Here is a 6,918-nt window from a genome sequence, read left to right as displayed (position 1 = left end):
TAACACTTGAAGAGAAGCTCGATGTTGTCAACCTCAAAATCACCTTCCTCCATCAAAGTTACATTCATATTTTTTCAAGGGTAAAGTGTTAGAATTTACTGTATGATTTCATTATTAGATATGAATGTTAACATTTTATTTTAGACACAATACTTTATCGCACGTGATGGGCTAACTACTAAATTTTTTCGATTTCGAGTAATCTGCACCTAACCCTATTTTCTCCATAAGCCCTGTTATTTCTATTACGCGATTTTCTATAACACGATATTTTACAAGAACACAATTATCGCGTTATAGCAGAACTACCTGTATGTACTGTATTATACATAGTCATAAATGGTTAATTGTTTGTGTGCAGGGAATTGACTTGTATGTTTGCTTCTGCTCATAATACTGAACTGTATACATGTACTGTATATACATACAGTATTTAAATGCCTGTACAGAAATTAAGGTGGGGAGTTATTTTAGGAGAGGTAATGGTGAGGGGTTGGAATTACAGTATATTTCATTTTGTTGTTCTTGGAGTACAGTACAGTTCAGTACTATGCAATTAGAAAATCCTAAAAAAAGATCGAGGGGTGAGGTCCCAACTGTCCCATAATAATGAGGTTACACTTGTACTGTTACTACAGTAGTTCCTCTTTGACAGAATTTTATTATGGGGGTACAGTACTTTGTTGATACAGTAATTTATGGAAGTTTTGACAATTTACTTTATGCATAAAACTACAAGAGGCTGGACATGCCTGTGTGTAGGTGTACAATGGTAGGGCATGACTGTCTGGATGTACAGTCGCCATCAGAGGCACTGTTAATGTGTGTTCCAAGGTGATTCATCCAGTGAAATTATTGATACTAGAAACTCTTGGGTAATGGTACAGTAGGGGGAGAAGAGCTCTGGAACCATATCTGAAAATTTCTGCTTGATGAATTTTCCAAAATTTTGGAGGGTGAAGGCCACTGGTACCTGAAGTGTACAGTACTTGGGACGGGACCATTGGCTTCATTTATTTTTGAGTTTTGTCTGATTTTTTTTTTTTTTTTTTTAAATAAGTAAATGTATTATTCTGATTTATTTTGGAATGAAAGCACATGAAAGGGTTAGTGGTACATTGAAATTTATATCCTTGATCCAAGATTTCCTGCAGTAGATTACCTAAATTCAGAACATTGGCCTAAAGCCCAGATCGGGTAATCTGTTTCATTTTCTTCAGTTACGAGCAAGGATTTGAACACTGATATTCCAGTCAATCTCGTCTTATCTGCACCATTACAACAGCAAATCACCATCGAGAGTAATGTTTACAAGATTATGGCGGCAACTATGACTCGACAAGTTTTTACGGAGGAGGAGAAATCTCTCCTTGCACACCATGTTACTTTTGTTACTATAATTACAATCAAATTATGATCAAATTATAATGATTTTTGGTACTGTGTTACAACGTGGCTGTGTTGTTATATGGTAAAGAGATTCATAGAGGAAGAACAATTACATAAAATGTAAATATAATCCAGGACAGGTGTCATCAGTATTCATAACCAAAGCAAGATGAATCAATGCAGGGCATAGTAACCTGGCTAGGTTAGGTTTCTTTCTGTTCTTTTAACCCCACATCTCCCCTGATTAGTAATGTTAAGAAAAGACTTTCCTTTATTAATACATTAAAATGTTTATCCGAAAGAAAACGCCCAAAATAAAGAAGCATCAGCGTTTTTTACATTTACCCGCTTGATCTTCATGGACCTTAAACACATTACCATAACTCATCAGTAACCAGAATCTTCCTTACCCGGAAACTATTCATTGCGAAGAATCTCTAAGTAAATCGTCAGCTGATGAATGGGAGGTAGAGGTGAACCATAGCCAACAGGTCTGTCAAGTAGATGCTCCATATCACGGAAAATATCAAGGAAATCTCCCTTGCTGCACGTATATCGGTGTTTAAATTGTGTGTCATCATAAAAATTGATAAGATTCTGCCTGTTTACCACCAGTCTTCTCTCTACAAAATTTCCAATTTGATGATATCGCCAAAAACTGCGCTCTGTCAAAATTCATACTGACTTGCTTGAAGGGTAGACTGCCAAACTGCCCTCCAAGCTGGATTACGCGAGGATTGACAATTCCGATCTCAAACCCGCTTTGAATCTTTGTGTTGGCTCAAGCCAGCATTCTGAATACCAACAATCTTCAATCTTTGTTCGATCCTTGGTTTAAACCTTTATGCTGTTTCAAATCACTGTTCTGAATTCGGACCCTAAAAACTGGTACATTATCAAAGAAGAGTTAAGGGATTGACTTAAATTTTACTTCCCCTTGGTCAGTATAGGTTTGAGGAATGCTGTTGTCACACACAGCATCAATGGCTTTATGGTGTTAATCTGAAACTTTTTCTTGCACTTTAGTTCTACAATTTTAAACAAATTTATTTTTATTTAAAATTTGGCAGGCATCATTATTGTCACTCAGACATGTGTACAGTTTGGTGGCCATAGGTCCAGTTCAAATCTGACCAAACTCTATACCTAATGTTGATAAGTTTATTACGCATTTATCTCTAAAGGTGTGCTCAAGTTTACCCGATATGTTTATCTCGAGCACAGTTATACATGAGCTGCTCTACTTAAGCAAAAAAAAATACAAATGCTGCCTGAAATTAATATATTAATGACTTATATTTTTAATATACAATTCAGTACAGTACAAGTACTCTTAATTGTAGGGATAGTGCTTCAAATTGTGTGGAAATGTCACTTATATGGACAGTTATAGCACAGTGCATCCTTGATAACGTGGAATGTATGGGGCTCTAACCACTCCAAGTTATCAAGGCACTTTCCTCCTGGCCTTTCATCCCACCCCAATACCCAACTTTTTGGCCAAAATAACCTACCATAATAAGAAAACTTGCACAAAAATTAATACTTATTGGAATTGCAGGCTAAGAATGAGGATAATTCAAGCTTCTCAGAATACAGTTAACCCTCACTTTACGCGGTTAATACAACCCACAGGGTACCGCGGAAAGTGAGAAATGCGTAAAGTGAACAACATAACATATGGGATTAATTGAAATAGAGACCGGGCCGACCCCCAAACTCCACTTTTTGACGACACACAACTATGTTGTAGTAAAAATTTTATCTTAACTTTATGATGGTATGCACACACAATTAATATAGAAGAGGTTAGGTTAGGAAAAAGAAAGATTAAGTAAGGAAACATAAAGGTTAGGTTAGGAAAACTAAAAGTTAGGTTTAACACTTACGTTAGTAGAAGAGATGGGTCGGCATACGGGGATGGAGGCTGGTTCCGAGGCAGAGGGCAGGCTACTGGCCCTCAGGTGAGTCACCATCACTGTCATCCACACTTGTCAGGGCCTCCCTGACAAATCCCTCAAAGTCATCATCACTGTCTCTACCTCTGTCACTATCACTGGCTTGGGCTGGCTGTGGTAGGTTGCGGGCGAAGAACTCTGTTATGCTTTGCTGACGGCTGGTGTTTATATTGTCGTGACAAACCTTGAAGTAGGGATCCATAGTCTGCAACAGCTGGGTAGTGAAGATTTCATACCTGTTTGTGTCAGGGTCGTCGGAAAGGAGGAGCTTGACTTTCTCGATACACTCCACGGCACCCCTAACATTACTATGGGATAAGCGGTGTTCTTCTTGGGATGACGCACCACCTGCCTCTTCACTGACGTCATCATCATCTACCATCTCGTCGGTAGTCACATCAGGATCCCTTATCACCTCCAGGATGTTGTCGTTGGTGGTCTCGGAGAAGCCTGCAGCTGTAACACTCTGCGCAGCTTCTCTGGCAAAGTCCACTGCTACTGCAACAGTCTGAACCTCACCAGTCACAGATTGACTCTACCTAATGGCCGGAATGCCTTGCAACACATGTCTCCATGCGTGATGAACAGTTGCTACAGACAGCTGATCCCATGCCTCCACCAAGAAGTCCACAGCTTTCTTGATGTTGAGTATTCTCCAGAATTGTTTTAAAAGTACTTGTTGCTCTGCCAACTGTTGATCCTCGTCGTCTTCGCTCTTGCTATCGGTGGTGGTGTCACTCAGGTTACACAACTCTTCCCTGGTGTTGGTGTAGTCGTTCAGGAGCTTGAATTTTTTCGTAGAGAATGCAGCTTTTACATTACAAATTAACTCTTGGTCCATGGGCTGTAATATAGACGTAGTGTTGGGAGGAAGGAAGACCACTTTTACGTTGGGGTGACGATCTAACAGTAGGGGCGAGTGTCCTGGTGCGTTGTCCAGCAGCAACAAAATCTTGAATGGCACATTCTGTTGCTCACAGAATTTCTTCACATTGGGAACGAAACAGTCATCAAACCAGGAGAGGGACAGAGTAGAGAACATCCACGCCTTACGTGCAGTCAGCCAGTGGACATTTAGCTTGGTCATGTCCATGCTCTTGTAGGCGTGCGGCTTGCGTGCTGTGTGGATCACTGATAACTTGAGCTTACAGGTACCGGAGGCATTGGTGGTAAACAGGATGGTGATGCGCTCCTTCTGCAACTTCCGGCCCCGAATCTTGCTGGCATTCTTCACAACGAAGGTCTTGGAAGGTAGCTTTTTCCAAAAAAGACCAGATTCGTCCATGTTAAACACCTGGTCGTCGGTGTACTGTCCTTCCTCCATAATCTCACATAAAAACGGAGGAAATTCCCTAGCCGCAACATGGTCAGCACTAGCTTCTTCACCACCAATGTTGATATTGGTGGTCTTGTTCCTCTTCTTAAACCTCTGTAACCACCCAGAGGAAGCATTAAAGGGTTTGGGCTCTGTAATTCCCATCTTTCGTGACACTGCAGCATACAGTTCACGTGCGTACTCCTTAACAGAGCGCGTGGCCACCGCCATGTTCCGTCGCACCTGACGCACCAAATAGCTCACAAGTAATTTTTCCGTCTTGAGAAGCACCTGGTTGTGAAAATACTTGATCATAGAAGCACCTGTAGACTTTGTGATGTTCATGTGCTCCTTTATCTTGGCTGCATCCTTCTTTATCGTCCGGATCGTAGATTCGTTCACACCATGCTGGCGCGCCAAATCAACCTGTCTTGTTCCTTTCTCCAACTCTTGGATGATCTTGTACTTCACCTCGTAGCTTAAGGAACGTCGTGTCTTCTTTGGCTTAGGGCGGCTGGGTCCAGGCAAGGAAAGGTTTCTCTCTGGGGGCGGTGGTCCGGCGGAAGCCATTTTACAGAACAATGGATGCACGATTACATGGTGTGGCCTGGAGGGGTGAAACTGCCGCGGCTAGGTCAAGCGTCGTCTTTCCTCCCTTCCTCCCTCCTCCCTCCCTCCCCCCTCCCTCCTCCCTCCTCCCCTCCTCCCTCCCTCCCTCCCTCCCTCCCTCCCTCCCTCCCCCGGGTGGACACGTCATATTACTTTAAACCAATTACAGCTAGCAGCAGAGGGAGGTAGGGATGCATGGCCAATCACAGTCCGATACGTCATATGACGTCACTGATAACGCAACAGAGACATGCACTGTGCAACCTTGCCGCATGGCTTGCCCAGGCGGAGGCGAGAGCAGGCGGGAGGGGCGAATCTAAAAATAGCGTCGAGCCGGACACTCTCCGCGTAAAGGGGTACACGCACCGCGGAATGTGAGCATCTCGGTTTCGGCAGGGTACCGCGTAAACGTGGAAACGCGGAATGTGGGACCGCGTAAAGTGAGGGTTGACTGTATTGTGAATTGTGCAAAAAATAATATACACATACATATTTTATTGCCATTTCGATTTATATTGAATTACGAGTTATCGAGGGTTTACTATTTCCTTTACGTTTTGTCTGGAAGATTGTGGTCGTGAAAGTGTTTAGTTGTCTTAACTCGTTATATATGGAAAGGTAATGGACAACAACAATAAGTTTTAGACCGTTACTGTATGGTGAAATTGTTGGCTAATTTGTAATGTAGTACAGTGTACACAAACTCCCTTAAAAGTTTAATGAGTAGAGTATGGTACAGTAACAGTAAAGCAAATGACTGTGATTTTGAAGCATACTGTACAGTAAAATATAAATATCAGCTGAAGTTATGAGAATGAAAAGTTATAAATTAATAATATATACTGTACCCGGTACCATATATAATTAGACACAAATTAATATATTTTACAGTTATCTCATTCCAAGAGTCAGCCCAGTGTTACAGACACCATCATACCGAGACTTGTACTATTTGTCCAGCAGCAGCAGCTGTAGTTTAAGCCTCACCTTGGTGGTGTTTGTGATATATGGTCACATTCTGGCTAGGGATAATTGTAATATTTATACTGTACAGTACTATACAGTACAGTATAGCTATATGGGAAAATGCATATTTCCATCTTACAATATATATACAGTATTGTAAAGTGAGTTTTTAATGAAAATTTCACATTTTTATCCCCTATACTGATTTCTTCCTTGATGAATTCACCAATAAAATTTTAAGTCCTGTACTGTAGACTAGTTCAAAATTCGTATTTCGGTGTAGAATGAGATGTTTTAAAACTCCTCATAATATTAAAGAAAATTTATTGAGAGTTTTTGAGATTTAGAGAGGAGAGGAATTTGAGAAAGATAGCTAGGGTGACAGTTTTCTTTTCCTGTAGGGACAGCGGCAGAGGGTTGTTGGTGGGCTGCCGGGGTTCACTCCCAGCGGTGTTCTCGCCTCCCCACCATCCCAACATCTCAGCCCTCACCTCCAGCCACATGACAGATCCCAGGAACCCCTGCACATGGCTAGTGCTGGGGAGGATAGAAGCAGGCTTGGTTCCTCCGTAATTGGAAACAGTGAGGGTCGTAGGTGGGGAGAGACACCTCTTCCTCGTCTGTTTCCCTGTCCAGTTTGTAATAAGCCTTTTACACACAAAGGAAACCTTCGAAAGCATA

Source organism: Homarus americanus, unplaced genomic scaffold (genome assembly GCF_018991925.1).
Source record: "Homarus americanus isolate GMGI-L3 unplaced genomic scaffold, GMGI_Hamer_2.0 scaffold14467, whole genome shotgun sequence".
In the NCBI taxonomy this organism is placed as follows: Eukaryota; Metazoa; Arthropoda; class Malacostraca; order Decapoda; family Nephropidae; genus Homarus; species Homarus americanus.
Note: the sequence above shows the minus strand (reverse complement) of the source record.